General features: G+C 40.4%; 2 pseudogenes across 1 annotated transcript in view; both read left to right on the top strand.

The window, feature by feature from the left end:
* Positions 1-1023: 1023 nt before the first annotated feature.
* On the top strand, positions 1024-2753 carry LOC137722048 (putative receptor protein kinase ZmPK1; annotated as a pseudogene).
* A 2332-nt stretch (positions 2754-5085) lies between these two features.
* The window catches only part of LOC148697554 (putative receptor protein kinase ZmPK1), a 27466-nt pseudogene continuing 11907 nt past the window's right edge, over positions 5086-20644 (top strand). The window contains exon 1 of the transcript XR_015961701.1: positions 5086-5269. The product of XR_015961701.1 is annotated as a putative receptor protein kinase ZmPK1 (transcript). The remainder of the gene's footprint in view (positions 5270-20644) is intronic.

The raw sequence follows: 20644 nt of genomic DNA on the forward strand, positions 1-20644 counted from the left end.
ATTTAATTTTCATGGCAAGAACGCAACCTTTAGTCCGGATCGGCACAAGACCATCTCCAGCAGTCCTAAATCATTTTCAGAAAACCGCCATGGAATTCCTCTCATTCTTTCGCTGTTTGCAGCCGTGGTTGGTTGGTGCCAAGCGTCACATCCCGGCCCGGGTGGGACTGCTTCCCGGGCCCGACTCCACTACCGTAGCACGATATTATCCATTTTGGGCTTACCATTCTCTCACGGTTTTATTTTTGGGAACTCACCAGCAACTTCCCAGTGGGTCACTCATCATAGGATTGCTCTAGCCCTCTTCTCGTTTAATTTCAGAGTTCCTACGGAACCCGAAGTTAGTGAGTTCCTAAAAGGTCTCGTGCTAGGTAGGGATGACAATATATATTTAAGGATCACTCTGATGTGGGATGTCACAATCCACCCCCCTTAGGGGCCCGACGTCCTCGTCGCACACCACGGCCAGGGTTGGGCTTACCATTCTCTCACGGTTTTATTTTTGGGAACTCACCAGCAACTTCCCAGTGGGTCACTCATCATAAGATTGCTCTAGCCATCTTCTCGCTTAATTTCAGAGTTCCTACGGAACCCGAAGTTAGTGAGTTCCTAAAAGGCCTCGTGCTAGGTATGGATGACAATATATATTTAAGGATCACTCTGATGTGGGATGTCACAATCCACCCCCCTTAGGGGCTCGACGTCCTCGTCGGCACACCACGGCCAGGATTAGGCTCTGATACCAAATTGTCACATCCTGGCCCGGGGGACTACTTCCCAGGCCCGACTCTACTACCGTAACACGATATTGTCCGTTTTGGACTTACCATTCCCTCACGGTTTTGTTTTTGAGAACTCACGAACAACTTCTCAGTGGGTCACCCATCATAGGATTGCTCTAGCCCTCTTCTCGCTTAACTTCGGAGTTCCTACGCAACCCAAAGCCAGTGAGCTCCCAAAAAGCCTCGTGCTAGGTAGGGATGAGAATATACATTTAAAGATCACTCCTCCGGGTGATGTGGGATGTCACAGGGGAGCTCCTTGACAGTTGAGGAAGAAAGTGACTTCTTGGTACCTAACGGAATTTTCTCGGCTGGATTTTGCTAGGTTGGCGCCAATGCCTCTTTTCATTCAATATGGTTCACCAATTCAGCCAATAAAACAGTGGTTTGGATGGCGAATAGAGACAGGCCGGTCAGCGTACGAGGATCCAAGCTAACCTTCCACAGAAATGGCAAGCAGGTCTTGACTGATGGGGTTGGATCGATTATATGCTCAACCAACACTTTCTCCAACGCAGACATGGAGGCACGGGTTCTTGAGACCGGAAACTTGGTGCTGCTCAACCAAGAAAAGAAGGTCGTCTGGCAGAGGTTCGATTTTCCCGCAGATGCACTTCTACTGTCACAGACACTTGTCAAGAACACAACCTTGGTGTCCATGAGAGGTCAAGAGACATACTTATCTGGATTTTACAACTTCACATAGACGATAATAATGTACTATATCTTGTCTACAGTGGCGCTCTACTTTCAAGTGCTTATTGACCAAAGACGGAACTAACTGTTTTCGACAGTGGTAGAACACCTTACAATAGTTCTAGACTAGCAATTCTGGATGATCGGCTGGACAATTTATATTGAGTGACAATTTGATGTTCAATGCATCGGATTATGGGGTTGGTCCAAAACGCCGTTTGACAGGATTATGATGGCATCTTAAGGTTGTACAGTCTAAATGAATCAACCAGGCTTTGGGAACCGTGGTGGTTGCCTGATGGTGGCATGCTTGGTTCACAGCTTGTGTGGTCAATACGGCATTTGCACTTACAAACCACAACCTACTTGTGCTTGCCCTCATGATGTCACCCAAAATGATCGTTCAGATCGATCGAAAGGCTGCTCACCAGTGTTCAATTGAGCCATGATTCAAACAATTCAGATTTCATGGAGCTTCCAAACACAGATTAATATGGATATGACGTGGCTTATTCTCCTAAAGTTCTTTTCAAGAATGCCAGAAATCGTGCCAAAATGATACAAGATGTAAAGGATTTGGATATAATCTGGATGGAATTGGATATTGTTTCCTTAAAAGTTTTCTCCTTGACGGATTTAGTATGCCGAACGCTCGCCAAATCATGCATATCAAAATTCCGAAAGGTTCTCTGAGCAATGATGAAGTCCTAAACAGGCTAGAAGCATACGATTTGAACTGTTCAGTGGCACAAGTTGCTATCAAAAGTAGAGATGTTAAAGCGGAAAAGGGCAATAAAAATCGGCAAATGGATTACCTGATTGGGTTCATGAGCTCATGTGCGATAATTGAAGCAACCTGCATTGGTTTGGCATGGTGGTACATCTTCCTGAAAGCAGGCTAAAGAGCAATTTGTGAACATGGGTTACATACTATTGGCCATGGGATTCAAGCACGTCACGTACGCAGAACTAAAACGAGCAACCAATAATTTCAAGCAGGAGGTAGAAAAAGGAGGCTTTGGAGCAGTGTATAAAGGGTTCTAGATGATGAAAGAGTTGTAGCTGTGAAGAGACTAGATGGTGTCTTGCAAGGAAATGCAGAGTTTTGGGCAGAGGTGACTTTGATAGGGAATATCAATTACTGTGGGGTGTTGCTGCCGGATAATCAGCATAAGCTTCTCGTCTATGAGATCTTGAGAATGGATCATTGGATTGTTCTCAGATGTGGAACTAGGATTGGAGCAGAGATGCAAGATTGGGCTACGTAACCAATAGCGGCCACGCATCCAAATTTATCGTACGTAATAGGAGATTGTGAGAGGAGATCATGCGCAAGTTAGACAGATTTACTTGTTTGGAGTTTGAGAAATCATGAGTCGATGTGAGAATGAATGAACATAGGATAAACAACTCTTCTCTTAACGACTTCACCCTATGGTGGCGTCTCATCCAAAAAGTTAATGACACTGTCTTATTGGATTGGGATATTAGACATCGGTAAACATGTTCCCAGTAGTAAGTTGTTTTTCGCATATTTGGGGACATGCCATTCATTTATAAATTGGTTTTCCCCGTATGTCTGGCAGGTCGATGAACTCATGGGTGACATGCCACATGGAAAGTGCCGCAGTGTTTTACACAAAAGCCGTGCGTCTCTTGGTCTTTCTTCTGGTGGAAGCACCGTCCCACATTCTCAATCCGCCGTTCTCCCTGACAAACTCTGACCGGTATAGGCTTCGAACTTACATTGGTATACTTAATAATAGTCAAGGTTACTCCTTAGTGAAGGATGTGGGAAGTTTGTCGAACTTGTTTAGTTCATTAGGTAACATGTATTTGTTTCATTTTTGTCGTTTAAAGAATGATGAAAATGTGCATATTCGTTTACCCCTCTGTGTTATATTTGCTTAGAATACTACTAGAATAACGTGTCAGGTACGGGTAAGTCTCACCATCGTATTTTTGTTGACTTTAATGAGTTGTGAGTTGGAAGGTGATGGGCAAAAAAAATTGGACCTTTTTCTGGTCGTTAGACAAAAAGGCTCTGATACCATGTAAAACTTAGAACACTATGGTTTTTAGCTGAATTTGCATACCCATATATGGGTTGCTTGTATTTATATCAATGTACAGATTACGAAAGGGTTTTGAAGAGCCCTATTTACATGCACAGTTTGAATTTCAAATAATAAACTATCAGACTTAGCTAAGAAACATTCAAAAGAAACCCAGACCTCATAGACTTGTCCTTGGATAACGACTGAACTTTAGAATATCCAACTGAAGAGTTTGAACTAGAGTTGGATTTGATCAGTTTGACTTGGTCTAACACGTTAGACTATGGAAATCCACCTAAACGGAATTGGATTCTCTCCATACCTTAGTGTCCGGAGCCTAAGGATCAATCCATCTGGGCTGCTGATTGGTGTTTAAAATAAATCAGGCTGTTGGTTTGTGTGTGGTGGGCCAGATAAATGAGTTAATAGAGACCGTTTGAACTGCATTATTGCTAGCCCATTATGAGACTTATCTCACTCTCTCATCCTATTAGTATAAATTATATCATTTCAACAATCTTATTCAAACTAATCACTCTTATGAAACGAAGTCATATGAATCTTTCAGGTGCTTATTGCACTCAAACTATGACTTCTGTCCTTGTCTCGATGAATAGTACAAGTTTTATATTATATTTTGGATTAAGTCATGCTTTGTCACTAGGTAAAAACAAATATATACATACAATGATATTAGCTTCCACACCTGTATAAGAATTCATGTAAAATTTGAAAACCAATATGTGAAATAAATGAATGATTCAACTTAGTTAAAAATACATACCAGATGAGAGAGAGTATGAAACAGTTGGTCCAATTGTTGGGGATTCTGATGCGTGCAAGGGGACATATGAGATAGCTAAAGAGAGGATAGAGTGAGAGAAAGAATGGAGATAATCGTCAAAGCGAGAGAGATGATAGAGGTCGAGATGTGGATGAGAGTCAGTTAAGAGTGCAAGAACCCTAATATATAAACTTAGGGATTTAGGAATGTCAAGATTGTTTCTGAGCGGGAAAGATCTCGCCAAGTTGTTACAAGATAAATATGAATTCTTAATGACAAAAGTTAATGGGAGGGCGCGCTGAGAGTGAAGAATATGGGAGGGAGATCATGAGCAATTGGGGAATGTGAACCAACAAAAGAGGTTAGGATTGCCTTTGGGAATTTGATAAGTTTGTTCATATCACGTAGAGTAATTATCACTTGGCCGATGAAATAACTTGCTGCCTCTCTTATTAGTTTTCCAATGAAATAACTTGTTGCCTCACATAGTCGGCTAATATTTGAAGACAGCTGGAAAAGTTCCGGCCACAATTTACCGGTCATAACTAAATTCATTAGGACATCGCATTTACGCCTACAAAATGATTGTTGGCTAACATTCGAATTTTCTTGGCTAAGATTTGCGTTGTAAATTGTTAAGGCGTGAGTATTCAATTGACAAATTAAAATTTTCGTGGGACTCTTGTGCCAACAAAATTTTGCTTTGTTGGCAAAATTATAATTTCTAGTAGTGTCAGCTGTGTGTAAGTCTCACCATCATGGACACATGGAGGCACGGGTTCTTGAGACCGGAAACTTGGTGCTGCTCAACCAAGAAAAGAAGGTCGTCTGGCAGAGGTTCGATTTTCCCATCGATGCACTTCTACTGTCATAGACACTTGTCAAGAACATAACCTTGGTGTCCATGAGAGGTCAAGAGACATACTTATCTGGATTTTACAACTTCAAATAGACGATAATAATGTACTATATGTTGAATAAGAAGAGTATCCAAGATAACTCTAATGATCCCAAGAAGAAGAAAATAACAAAGCTTTTCTTATTTAGCTTTAGGCTTTGTTTTTTCTTGGATGATGTACAATGCTTGAGGACTTTGGTATTTATAGAAAACCAAATGAAAGCTACACCACACACTTAATTAAACTAAGATTATTTGCTACCACACAAAACCCATTAATTGCACCTAATTTTTTCCACTCAACCATACCTAACATTGATTCTACCTAACATTGATTCTCAACACTCCCCCTCAATGTTAGCTCTCATTCTTTGCACTGTGCTGAGCAGACAGCGAAAATTTTCGAGCTTGCCTGTACTTAAACTTTTTGTGAATAAGTCCGCAACTTGATCATTCGTCTTGACCTGTCTCATCTCAATCTCTTCTTGTAGAACCTTTTCTCTGATAAAGTGGTAGTGCACTTCCACATGTTTAGTTCTTGCATGAAAGACTGGATTTTCCGCCAAGCGAATGGCCGATTGGTTATCACAGTACAATGATACTAGATAATCTACTGGTTGATGTAGATCACTCATCAACTGTACCAGCCATGCATTCTCTTGAGCTGCCATTGCTGCTGCTTTATACTCTGCTTCTGTGGTTGACAAAGATACCGTTGGCTGTCTCTTGCTACACCAAGAGATGGTTCCAGAACCAAGCTTAAACACATACCCAGTTGTTGATCTCCTGGTGTCATGATCTCCCGCATAGTCAGCATCACAGTAACCAACTAACTTGCAGTCTTCACCTTTCTTGTACAAAAGACCATAATCAATTGTACTCTTCACATATCTCAGTATTCGTCGAACTGCTTCCAAGTGAGGCTTCTTTGGATTTTGCATGTACCGACTCATCACACCAACTGCATAAGAAATGTCAGGTCGAGTCAAGGTTAAGTAGATCAGACTACCTACCAATTGTCGATACATCGTCGCATCTTCCAAATCTTTTCCTTCATGTGCACTCATTTTGACATTTGGCTCCATCGGCGTAGAGATCAGCTTGCATTCGAGCATTCTGAACCTCTTCAATAAATCTTTGGAATACTTCTGTTGACAGAGAAATATTCCTTCTTGTGTGCGATTGATAGGAGCATATTCATGCGACTTAAATGGCTTGTTCTCGTACATTTACGTTATGTTTCTTTAGTTATTTTAGTTCTTTATGCTTCTTTTGTGTGTTTTCAGGTTCTAAGAGCTTAGGGAGCAAGAAAGTGCATTTTGAGGCCATTTGGAGCATTTTTGGGCATGGATTGGATAGCTTATCCATGGAGCCAAAGTTTGGACGAATTTGAAGGCCTTATTTTCACTTTGGACATAAAACAAAGGGCCTAGCCCATTCTCTCTTATTCTATCCCTTATAGCCATGCAAAGAACCATCCATTCCATCAAAAACAATCCATCAATTCACATGCAAAACCACCATTAACATACATGCACCCAAACAAAGCCAACCTAGCTAACCCTACATGCATTATTTATTAGCATCTTTACAAGACATTATCATTGCATAACATTCCACTTCCACCTCTTTCCAACCTAATTCACATGCATATCAACCCTACATACATTAATTAGTCATTCTTTTCATATTACACTCAAATGCATTCACATGCATTTCAAGAAGCAAAACAACATTGTGCCGTGAGCTTCCCTTGCATTTTCAGCTTTCCTCCTTGCATTCACATGCATAACCAACCTAGTGTCACTCCCATTCATTCCCTTTAATTATTTAGCCATTATCATACATTTATTCTCCCATAAACAACCCAACAATGCCGTGAGTTCCCATTTCCAGCTTTCCATAACTTTTCCTAGTTGTTTTATTACATACATTCCCCCTTCATTATTCCAAACACATGCACCCATAATCATTCATCCCCTCCTAGCTGCAATATTCCCTCTTTTGTTCCCCCATTTCACCTATAAATAAGCATCCAACACTCCTCAAAATTCATTCACTCTTCCATACACATTTTCAGTTACAAACACTTCCATTTTCTGTGCAGTTTTTCTCCTTCATTGCAGCCACTATCCAACCACTTCCCATCCCTCCAAAACACTTCACATAATCCCCAAAGCTCACCTTAGACCTTGTGCTACAACAACGAGGAAGAAAAGAGTGCCTAAACGTTCATACAATTCAAGTTTGAGTTGTTGGAATGTTTAGGTGTTTCTTTGATTTCAAAGTTTAAATTTAATTCTCTTTGTTTTGTACGTATGAGAATGGAAGAGAAGAGTGCCTAAACGTTCATACAATTCAAGTTTGAGTTGTTGGAATGTTTAGGTGTTTCTTTGATTTCAAAGTTATGAGGAACTAAACCCCCTTTAGCTAGGGGGTGATTCGAAACTATGTTTATATTTGCAATTTGAATTGATTACGTTTGGTTGGAATTTCATAAGTTGTGGATTCAATTCGTTTAACTGTTTGATTGATAACTTATTTATGTATGTTCATTGAGATTGCAAGCTTAATTTTCATGCATAAATATGACGCTAGAATATAAGTGAATTTCACCTAATCGCTATGAACTTATATTCACAAGTAGTAGAGGTTGCTTATAAACAATCGCGTTAAACGAATTCTTGGCATAAGTTTCATGCGTATTCCATAGTAACGAATGCCTCGTCGATGTTTATGATTTCCGTTGAACTTAATGATCTTGGTTAAATGTCTCTATCATGCGTATTCCATAGTTAGGGACTTTGATTAAGAATAATTTGGTTGTAATGCGTATTCCATTCAATCCAACGAATTTAGGGAAATCTGAAAGTTAATCTAAGCGGATCTAATTAACTTGGAGCATTGAGTTTCACAACTTATCGAAAGACCAACTGAGAATCAATTTTGTTTGCAAGTGTAACATGTGTGGAGAAGAACCCCTTGGCTATTCCATCATCCATATTTTTTATCACATTCATATTTACATTTTGCCTTTAATTATATTCTGTCTTTTTAATTTAATATCGTCCAACCACAATTCCCCCCCTATTTTGTTAAGTCTTAATCATTCGTATTTGTTTTATTTTTGTATCTTTAAGCTTGTGGAGTCATAAACAATTGCAAATTCGTCTAAATCAAGTTCTAGCTTCTTTTTGAGTCAATTTGATTGTTTTAGACAATTTGAGTTTTTCAAAGCCTTTCTGAGTCATAGTAGTCTTGTTAAGAGTATTTTAATTTAGTTTTTATGTTTTTAAGTCAATTTAGAAGGTTTTAGCAAGCCCTCCTAATCCCCGGTCTAGAACGATCCCTCACTTATCCATTCTACTACAATTGTCAAACGAGGGTTTAATTTGAGTGTCAAGTAATTCTCGCATCAAATTTTGGCGCCGTTGCCGGGGAGTAGCAACTTTGCTAATCCTTTGTCTTTATTTTTATATTTTGTTTTTCGTGCATTCTTATTTCAGATTCTTAGTTTGTTTGTTTCCTTGTTTTTTTAGGTACTGTGTATGACTCGTAGCTCTCGGCCTATTATAGAGAACATCTCCGACTTTGACGGTGATTTTGAACGCACTTTGAGGAGAACGAGGAGTCAACAAGAGCCACCACAACCTCCACCACAACCTGGGCTTGAAGAAGACGAAGTAGGTGTAGAAGAAAAGCCCACAGATCAGATTTTTGAAGAAGAACAAGCCATGGCAGCAGATAATAGAACCATCAAGGAGCTTTCGGCCTCGGGTTTGGATAATGCATTGCCTCTTTGTATCCAATACCCCACGGCTGCAGAGGGGAAGACTGAGGAATTTGAACTCAAATCCAGTTTGTTACACCATATTCCGAAGTTCCATGGCTTGTCTATGGAAGACCCCAACAAACACTTGAAGGAGTTCGAGGTGGTTTGTTCGAGCATGACCCCCGTCAATGTGGATGGGAGTATATTGAAGATGAAGGCCTTTCCATTTTCACTTATGGACAAGGCCAAAGATTGGCTCTACGAACTAGCCCCGGGAACTGTGACTTCGTGGGAGAGTATGAAGCGTGCTTTCTTGGAGAAATTCTTCCCTACTTCGAGAGTGATTCTCCTACGGAAGAAAATTAGTGGTATTCAACAGAATCATGGTGAGACATTCCCGGCTTATTATGAGCGCTTCAAGGGCCTTGTAGCTTCATGTCCTCAACATCAAATGAAGGAGGAACTTCTCCTTCAATATTTCTATGAGGGCCTCCTTCCTATCGAACGTCAAATGGTTGATGCATCAGCGGGAGGAGCATTGGTGGACAAAACACCAAGGGATGCCAAGTTTCTCATAGCCAACCGAGCGCTCAACGCTCAACAATATGAAGGAGTGGGCCAAAGGGAAGCCCCACGGCAACAAAGTATAAATGAGGTGAGTGCTATTTCTGAAATTCAATCACAACTTGCTAATCTTAATTCTCTTGTTTCTCAGGTTGTGATTGGTCCAAAAGCACAAGAACACCAAGTTTGTGGCGTGTGCTCAATTCAAGGGCATCCATCCGACAAGTGCCCTCAACTAATCGAGAATGGTGGTTGGGAATCTGCCAATGCAATTGGTTTCCAAGGACAAAATCAAAACAACCCATACTCGAACACTTACAATGCCGGATGGAGGGACCATCCAAACTTCAAATGGAGGGAGCCACAACAAGCTGCCCAACAAGGAGGCTTTAGGCCAAACCCCCCTGGTTTTTATTCCAAGCCGTATGCACCCCAACAATCCCAACAACCTTCGGCATCATCTCATTCAGGTACGTCTTTGGAAAGTAATCAAGCTATGCAATTACTAACCTCTATTTCGCAGGGGTTGCAAAATCAAAACAACCGGATAGAAAATAACGAGAAGGAGATGATGGATATGAAGAAACAAATAGGGCAGATTTCTGAGTTCCTTGGACAGATTAGAGAGCAAGGAAAGCTTCCTAGCTCAACCACAGTCAATCCAAAGGGAGGATTCGAATCCGCCAAGGCCATCACCCTAAGGGGTGGAAAAGAAGTTGGGACCGAGCCAAACAATCCCACATCTGCCCAGAAAGTAGATGAAGAGAAGACACAACCTGAGGCAGATCACCCTAACTCGGCCAAATCAGGTAATTTAAGTTCAAATTCATGTACTTCACGTCCTAATCTGCCCAATGTACCTTTTCCTCGTAGGTTCATGCAAGAAAAAAAGGAAGAAAGCGAGAAGGACATTCTTGAAACGTTCCGGAAGGTGCAAGTGAACATACCACTTCTCGATGCAATCAAACAGGTTCCAAAGTATGCTAAATTCCTCAAGGACCTATGCAATACAAAGAGAAGAAGGGCAAACAAAGAGGTAGTGAAGGTAAGCGAGAATGTGTCCGCTGTTTTGCAACGTAAACTGCCTACCAAGTGCAAAGACCCCGGTAGTTTCACGATTCCTTGTGTGATTGGACATAATCGTTTTGAACATGCCATGCTTGATTTAGGTGCATCCATAAATGTCATGCCTTATTCGATTTATGCATCTATGAATTTGGGTGAATTAAAACAAGATGGTGTAATTATACAATTGGCCGATCGTTCTAACGCGTATCCAAAAGGAGTTTTGGAAGATGTGCTTGTGCAGGTGAACCATTTAATTTTTCCGGCTGATTTCTACGTCCTAGACATGGAGGATTCAGCCCATTCTACATCTTTGCCGATTCTCCTTGGTAGGCCATTCATGAAGACGGCCCGAACGAAGATTGATGTATACAAAGGCACCTTGACAATGGAATTCGATGGGGAAGTGATTGATTTTAATATTTCTGAAACTATGAGATATCCCGTTGATGACCATTCTTGTTTTTCCATTGATGTTATCGATTCTTTGGCGCAGGTATACCTTGAAGAATTGAACGAGGACGCCCTGGAAACAACCATCACTAAGGCCATAGAGCGCAAAAATGAAGGATTTGGGCCAATGCAAGGCCACGGCAAGGAGGAGGAATTTTTTGCAATGGGTTCTAGTGAAGAAATAATTGAGGTTGTGGCAGCCCTTGAGTCATTGCCACAACAATATGGTAAGGTTCCACTCTCACTTTCAAATTCAGTTTCCACTAAGATGCTACCTTCTGTTGTTCAGGCACCATCGCTTGAACTTAAGCCGTTGCCGGACCATTTGAAGTATGTGTTTTTGGGAGAAGGCGAAACATTGCCCGTCATCATTTCATCAAGTCTCACGGCAATGGAGGAGGAGAAGCTTGTGAGGGTGCTGCGAGAGCACAAAACGGCCATAGGGTGGACTTTGGCCGACATTAAAGGAATAAGCCCTACCACATGCATGCACCGTATACTTCTTGAGGAGGGGACTAAGCCATCCCGAGAGGCTCAACGCCGTCTCAACCCTCCGATGATGGAAGTGGTGAAGAAGGAAATAATCAAGCTTTTGGATTGCGGAGTGATCTACCCTATCTCCGATAGCCGTTGGGTCTCTCCAGTTCAAGTCGTTCCCAAGAAGTCCGGAGTAACTGTTATCAAGAATGATGAGAATGAGCTCGTGCCTACACGCATTCAGACTGGATGGCGAGTATGTATCGATTACCGGAAGCTAAATACCATGACTAGGAAAGATCACTTTCCTTTGCCATTCATCGACCAGATGCTCGAAAGGTTAGCCGGTCATGCCTTTTACTGTTTTCTTGATGGATACTCTGGATATAACCAAATTGTGATAGCCCCGGATGATCAAGAGAAGACCACATTCACATGTCCCTTTGGAACATTTGCTTATCGTCGCATGCCATTTGGCTTATGCAACGCACCGGCCACTTTCCAAAGGTGTATGGTAAGTATATTTTCCGATTTTGTTGAAAAGATCATTGAGGTTTTCATGGATGATTTCAGTGTATTTGGGAGTTCATTTGATAATTGCTTGGATAATCTGACCTTAATTTTGAAACGATGTGTTGAAACTAACCTTGTCTTGAATTGGGAGAAATGTCACTTTATGGTGAAACAAGGTATAGTTTTAGGACATATTGTTTCAGAAAAAGGAATTGCAGTAGATAAATCGAAAATAGACCTTGTACGTCACTTACCCTCTCCTACTTCGGTTAGAGAGGTACGTTCGTTTCTTGGCCATGCAGGGTTCTATAGGCGTTTTATCAAAGACTTCTCCAAGATGTCCAACCCTCTTTGCCGATTGCTTCAAAAAGATGTGCCATTCAAGTTTGATGAAGAGTGTAATTCGGCATTTAACCAACTCAAGGAGAAGCTAGTCTCGGCCCCCATTATTGTACCTCCAGATTGGAGCCTTCCGTTCGAGCTCATGTGCGATGCATCCGACTATGCATTAGGAGCTGTTCTAGGACAAAGAAGAGACAAGCGGCCGCATGTCATATACTATGCCTCTCGGACTCTCAATGATGCCCAATTGAACTACTCCACGACGGAAAAAGAACTTCTAGCTGTGGTTTTTGCTTTAGATAAATTCCGTTCATATTTAATTGGTACTAAAGTAATCGTTTATTCTGATCATGCAGCTTTGAGGTACTTGCTCACAAAAAAGGAAGCAAAGCCGAGGCTTATCCGTTGGATTCTTCTTCTTCAAGAATTTGATATTGAAATCCGGGATAAGAAAGGAAGCGAGAATGTAGTGGCTGACCATTTAAGCCGAATGATCCACGAGGAGCATGAACATGCCGTGCCTATCCCTGAAACTTTTCCCGATGAGCAGCTGCTTTCCATTGAGGTAAGTGAACCATGGTATGCAGATTTAGTGAATTACTTGGTGGCTAAACAAATTCCAAATGAACTAAACAAGCACCAACGTGATAAGCTTAAAAATGATGCACGTTTCTATGTTTGGGATGACCCTTATTTGTGGAAGTATTGCTCAGATCAAATTGTACGTAGATGTGTGCATGATTCTGAATTTCACTCTATTCTAAACTTTTGTCACACATATGCATGTGGTGGTCATTTTGGCACACAACGCACTGCCCTCAAGGTTTTAGAGTGTGGTTTTTATTGGCCGACTATATTTAGGGATGCTAGAACCTTTTGTATGTCTTGTGATCGTTGCCAACGAATGGGTAACATAGGTACCAAGGACCAAATGCCGCAAACCCCTGTCTTTAATGTTGAAATTTTTGATGTTTGGGGCATTGATTTCATGGGCCCTTTCCCTCCATCTTATGGTTTCACTTATATCTTGCTTGCCGTTGATTATGTTTCTAAATGGGTGGAAGCAAAAGCCACCCGTACTAACGATTCTAAGGTGGTTGCAGATTTCGTGAAAACTAACATTTTTTCTAGGTTTGGAATGCCGAGAGTAATCATAAGTGATGGAGGGTCTCACTTTTGCAATCGGACCATTGAGGCGTTGCTAAGAAAGTACCATGTCAACCATAAGGTCTCCACACCTTACCATCCTCAAACAAATGGCCAAGCCGAGGTGTCTAACCGAGAAATCAAACAAATTTTGGAGAAGACCGTTGGACCAACAAGGAGGGATTGGAGCTTACGTTTAGATGATGCACTGTGGGCATATCGTACGGCATACAAAACACCCATTGGGATGTCACCTTTTCGGCTCGTCTATGGTAAGCCATGTCATTTGCCCGTAGAGTTAGAGCACAAGGCACATTGGGCCGTGAAGATTTTCAACATGGACATAGATGCAGCGGGAGTTCATAGGAAGCTCCAATTGAATGAACTTGAGGAGATTCGGAATGAAGCCTATGAGAATGCCCGGATGTACAAAACCAAGACCAAAGCATTCCATGATAAAATGATTCGAACCAAGACCTTCACAGTTGGGCAGAAAGTGTTACTTTTCAACTCTCGCCTACGGTTGTTTCCTGGTAAGTTGCGTTCTAAATGGATTGGCCCGTTTGTTGTTACTAATGTTTTCCCTCATGGTGCAGTGCAAATCAAAAGTTCAAGGACGCAGCAAGAATTCAAAGTGAATGGGCATCGATTGAAGCCCTATTACGAGATGTTTGAGGAGCATGTCGTGGAGGAGGTACCCCTCCATGCCGTGGAACCTAGTCAAGCTTAAACGGAGGTACCGTCCGGCTGCAAGACGTAAAAGAAAGCGCTACTTGGGAGGCAACCCATGCATCCGAATAGAGAAGAACTTGGAAAACCCCTTTAAGAGACTTATTTTTATTCCTTTCTTTTTCTTTACTGCCTTACTTTGCTTTCTTTCTCGTATTTGTTTATTTGCTTGCTCTGTTGTGACTTTCTGCTTAAAACATTGAGGACAAGGTTTGATTTAAGTGTGGGGGGGTAAACAATTTGTATTTGCATGAATTTCGTGGGATTTATTCACCTATCACTTAGAATGTTGTTTCTTGCTGTTTTAAGCATTTTTAGAGTGTTTTATAGTGTCTTGGTATAAAACTTCGAAAATTTGATAAAAAATAAATAAAAAAAAAAAAAAAAAAAAAAAAAAAGATCTTTTGAAAAACCCAAAAATATGTGTTTTTAGAGTCATTTGAGTCATTTTGGTGTTTGTTTGTCTTAGCGCTACTTAGGTTGTTTAGTTGTTATTGTTTGTTTGTTTATTAATTATGTGAGTCTATGATTGTAACATTGAGAAAATGTTTGATTTATTGATAGGCACTGCTAAACAAAGAAAGATGGTGCTTCACAAAGGGTGTTTGCTTGAGGCCCCACTACGTGGCTTTACTCTTGAAGCGGAAGGCGTAGGAGCAGAAGGCATCGGAGCGGAAGGCGTAGGAACAGAAGGCGTTGGAACAGAAGGCATAGGAGCAGAAGGCATCGAAGATAGAGCATTCCAGGCCTCAATACTTGGCCAAGCGCTGGATGAGCCAGGAAAAAGTTGCCTCTGGAGGAAAGACGAGAACCTTTGACGGTCACTGTGAATCCGACCTTCAGACTCTTGCAGCTCATCAAGCTTCCTCTTCATGCCCGTCGAATAGTTGTTTGCAAGCACGTGCAAACTTCTATTCTCATACTTCAGCTGCTGGATCTCCTGCTTGAGACTTTCCACCTCTGCCATCAATGATTCCACCTGACGGGAGCGGGCAAGCAGGTGTTGGCCCATGTTGGACACAGAACTCGCACACTGAACACTAAGTGCGAGGGACTCTTGAACGGCCAGCTCATCGGACCGTCCTGACAGCAGCCTACTATCTTTCGGAGTGAGGAGGTTCCTAGCTACTATTGTAGCTGTTGTGGCGTCCTGCATCACGGAGTCTTCACCTGTGAGAGGACCGTTAGAAGAAAAGAAAGAAGGGCGCCATACGTTACCTTGACGCGGCGCGCCCGTATCACTGCTAAGGCTCAATTCCAAGCTAAGGTTCGATGAGTTTGCCATTTTTCAAAAGTGTTCAGAAAGAAGGGGTGGTTGGAGTTAATTCTCAAAGGGCCGGAGTCGATTTTTCAAGAATGGGATTTCTTCAGAGTGTATTTGTTGGGGTGATCGATAGCTCCATAAAAAGCCATGGCGACGCGTCCACCGATTCAGAGATCCGGATTTTCCTCCGCAAATTTCGACGACGCTTTCGCGGTTTTTCAGAAAACGCGTTCAGCTTTGTCAAAAGATATCTGACAAAGCTGATAACACGTGGAGGCCATCATCTCAATTACACGTCTTTAGCCGACAAGCGCAAAGTTCGGCGACACTTTCTCAGCTTTTCAGAAGACGCGTGCAGCTTTGTCAAAAGGAGCCGCATCTGCACTACCACGTGTCGTTCAGCACTCGAAGGGGCGCCTGCTCAGAAATCGAAGAGGCGTGTTCAGAGATCGAAGAGGCGCCATTATTTCAAAAAGCCGGATTTGCGGGATCAAAACGTTTGTCGACGAAGGTAAAAAGTACCACCACTTGATATTATCTCTATATATGTCGACCTTCGTCTTTTATGGCAGGGTAAACCTGAAGAAAAATGCCCAACTCTCTCTCACCTCTGAGGGCGCACTCCCAGCAAAGCCTTTTGAATTACTCAAAATTTTCTTCTTCCCCAAAGATGATACCAGATACCTGGAGTACATATGACCCAGGAGGAAATACATGCGCTGATTCCTTCACCGCTTCTTCAAAAGCAAAGGTATCTCATATCATCAAGGTCAAAAGCAAAAGTATCTCATATCATGCTCTCTCCCTGTCTTTTTCTTTGTCCTTGTTCTTACTCGCATGGCAAAGTGAAAGAAGCAATCAGCCGGCACTTGGAGTCAGTCTTCCGATCTGGAGCCAACTGCCTGGAACCTATTCCTGATTGCTTACCTAGCGTTGCTCTCGAGTAGTCATCTTCAACGGTTGATACACTTCCAGAGAAGGGACCACTCCTGCACAGATTGAACAAAGAAACAGACAAAAGGGATAAGCTCAGACCTTCGGGGAAGACCAAAAGAATCCTCCAGCCCAGTAGCACAAAGGAAAATCAATAATGGGCGGAAACCAGTTCGAGAGTAAGCCTGTGGATCATCAAGATCAAGCCTCATTGCAATCAACAAAGAGAAGATGGAATTTACACTCCATAACCAGATTTGCGTCCCTAAACTCTTCTCTTTGTTAATTACATTTTGCCATGTTTAGTATGTTTAAGTGCTTTTTGTGTATTTACTTATGCTTTGTGTGAATCTATGCTTAAAACATTGAGGACAATGTTTGATTTAAGTGTGGGGGGGTAACTAAGTATATTTGATGCAAATTCGTTGGATTTTATCACCTATCACTTCACATGTTGTTTCTCACTGTTTTAAAACTATTTTAGTGTGTGTTGTTTTATAACTCCGAAAAGCACATAAAAATTTGAAAAATTGTTTTGAAAAGCCTAAAAAGAGTGTTTTGAGTCGTTTTTGTGAGTTTGTGTCTTAGGATACCTTCCAACACAATGTTAAGGATTTGGTTTATAATTGCATGACGGTTAGAAAGAGTTATAAACATAGAGAAAAGTTTGATTTACTCTTGGTTTATGCTTAGTTATGGTTATAATATATGACTTCACATGCAATCATAAAAGAAAAATTCGTTTTTGTAACATGCTTGAAGGAAGGAACTCAAACAAACGCTACAACCCTGTGAGACTCGAGCCATTACCTTCTTTGGAGAGTTATTTTCTGTGATTCTTTGTTTTCTAAAGTTGTTGCATGATCTCATTATTCCTTGCTTGGTTACTACTTAGAATGCAATTGTATCATGATAGAACTAAATGCTAGAACTTATATCCGTTTCATTCAAAGCATGACATTGAATTGCATAACATATATCAAGATGAAGTTGTGTAGTTGCCACCATAACCAAATAGCCTTACTTCCCATATTTCGTATTTATTGTAAGTTTTAACCCCGTTGAGCCTCGTTTAGCCTTTATTCTTTGTTAACCCACATCACCCCTTACCTAGCCTAGAGTAGGACTTTCCTATACCCTTGTTCTTAAAGGATAGTGAGCATGACTTAATTGAATTCCTTTTTATTAATATGTTGCAGAAAATAAGTGTGGGGGAAGGGATTTTTGTGTGTATGTATGTGCCTAAGTCTTAAAGGAGGCACGGGAAAAAGAAAAAAAAAAAAAAAAAAAAAAAAAAAAAAAAAAAAAAAAGAAAAGAAAAGAAAAGAAAAAGAGTGAAAATAAGTGAGAATGAACTCACAAGTGTGATTGTTGATGAAAGGGCCCAAAAAGTTTGAATATGGCCCTAAGTTTTGTGACTTCCCCTTGGGTGTTCAAAGTTAACTTCTGCGTTCTAAAGGGAATTCTAAGTGCCTAATTCAATACTTTGCTCACTATTGCTTTAAGAACGTTTGTGTACTCTACCTTTCTTTGTTAAACCATTACCCTTAGCCCCGTTACATCCCTCAACTTCTATCTTGAGTGTTATGTGTTTCAATTTGCGGAGTTTGAAATTGATATGAGCTTATGGAATCACTGGTTCTCATTCTAAGTAGTAGCATTCCATTCATGAGATCATACCTAAACATGCTTATTAACTCCAGAAATTGCTCTCTTTATGATACATATATGTGAGTGTTCGTTTTCATGTTTACATCAATCTTCTCACATATGACTAGATTAGGGTGTGTAGTTAGAAATTCTGAGTGAAAATCGAGTGCATATCTTGTAAGGAATTGAGCAAATTCTCTAAGGCATGTTACTACATTCAAAACATGGTTTTAAATGCTTAATTGTGAACTAGTATATGGTGACTATGATTAAGAATGTACTTAAGTGTGAAGATGACTAAAAATCTGTGAGAATGATGATTTTTAACATGTCATGTGCATTGGAAATCCCTAAGATGGTTGTTGGAAGGTTTAGGTTGTGTTTTACGTGTTTAGTGTCGTTTTGTTTATTTGTTTTTATTCTGTTTTGCTCGAGGACTAGCAAAAGCTAAGTGTGGGGGTATTTGATAGGAGCATATTCATGCGACTTAAATGGCTTGTTCTCGTACATTTACGTTATGTTTCTTTAGTTATTTTAGTTCTTTATGCTTCTTTTGTGTGTTTTCAGGTTCTAAGGGCTTAGGGAGCAAGAAAGTGCATTTTGAGGCCATTTGGAGCATTTTTGGGCATGGATTGGATAGCTTATCCATGGAGCCAAAGTTTGGACGAATTTGAAGGCCTTATTTTCACTTTGGACATAAAACAAAGGGCCTAGCCCATTCTCTCTTATTCTATCCCTTATAGCCATGCAAAGAACCATCCATTCCATCAAAAACAATCCATCAATTCACATGCAAAACCACCATTAACATACATGCACCCAAACAAAGCCAACCTAGCTAACCCTACATGCATTATTTATTAGCATCTTTACAAGACATTATCATTGCATAACATTCCACTTCCACCTCTTTCCAACCTAATTCACATGCATATCAACCCTACATACATTAATTAGTCATTCTTTTCATATTACACTCAAATGCATTCACATGCATTTCAAGAAGCAAAACAACATTGTGCCGTGAGCTTCCCTTGCATTTTCAGCTTTCCTCCTTGCATTCACATGCATAACCAACCTAGTGTCACTCCCATTCATTCCCTTTAATTATTTAGCCATTATCATACATTTATTCTCCCATAAACAACCCAACAATGCCGTGAGTTCCCATTTCCAGCTTTCCATAACTTTTCCTAGTTGTTTTATTACATACATTCCCCCTTCATTATTCCAAACACATGCACCCATAATCATTCATCCCCTCCTAGCTGCAATATTCCCTCTTTTGTTCCCCCATTTCACCTATAAATAAGCATCCAACACTCCTCAAAATTCATTCACTCTTCCATACACATTTTCAGTTACAAACACTTCCATTTTCTGTGCAGTTTTTCTCCTTCATTGCAGCCACTATCCAACCACTTCCCATCCCTCCAAAACACTTCACATAATCCCCAAAGCTCACCTTAGACCTTGTGCTACAACAACGAGGAAGAAAAGAGTGCCTAAACGTTCATACAATTCAAGTTTGAGTTGTTGGAATGTTTAGGTGTTTCTTTGATTTCAAAGTTTAAATTTAATTCTCTTTGTTTTGTACGTATGAGAATGGAAGAGAAGAGTGCCTAAACGTTCATACAATTCAAGTTTGAGTTGTTGGAATGTTTAGGTGTTTCTTTGATTTCAAAGTTATGAGGAACTAAACCCCCTTTAGCTAGGGGGTGATTCGAAACTATGTTTATATTTGCAATTTGAATTGATTACGTTTGGTTGGAATTTCATAAGTTGTGGATTCAATTCGTTTAACTGTTTGATTGATAACTTATTTATGTATGTTCATTGAGATTGCAAGCTTAATTTTCATGCATAAATATGACGCTAGAATATAAGTGAATTTCACCTAATCGCTATGAACTTATATTCACAAGTAGTAGAGGTTGCTTATAAACAATCGCGTTAAACGAATTCTTGGCATAAGTTTCATGCGTATTCCATAGTAACGAATGCCTCGTCGATGTTTATGATTTCCGTTGAACTTAATGATCTTGGTTAAATGTCTCTATCATGCGTATTCCATAGTTAGGGACTTTGATTAAGAATAATTTGGTTGTAATGCGTATTCCATTCAATCCAACGAATTTAGGGAAATCTGAAAGTTAATCTAAGCGGATCTAATTAACTTGGAGCATTGAGTTTCACAACTTATCGAAAGACCAACTGAGAATCAATTTTGTTTGCAAGTGTAACATGTGTGGAGAAGAACCCCTTGGCTATTCCATCATCCATATTTTTTATCACATTCATATTTACATTTTGCCTTTAATTATATTCTGTCTTTTTAATTTAATATCGTCCAACCACAATTCCCCCCCCTATTTTGTTAAGTCTTAATCATTCGTATTTGTTTTATTTTTGTATCTTTAAGCTTGTGGAGTCATAAACAATTGCAAATTCGTCTAAATCAAGTTCTAGCTTCTTTTTGAGTCAATTTGATTGTTTTAGACAATTTGAGTTTTTCAAAG

Source organism: Pyrus communis, chromosome 4 (assembly GCF_041283825.1).
Source record: "Pyrus communis isolate YQ-2024b chromosome 4, ASM4128382v1, whole genome shotgun sequence".
In the NCBI taxonomy this organism is placed as follows: Eukaryota; Viridiplantae; Streptophyta; class Magnoliopsida; order Rosales; family Rosaceae; genus Pyrus; species Pyrus communis.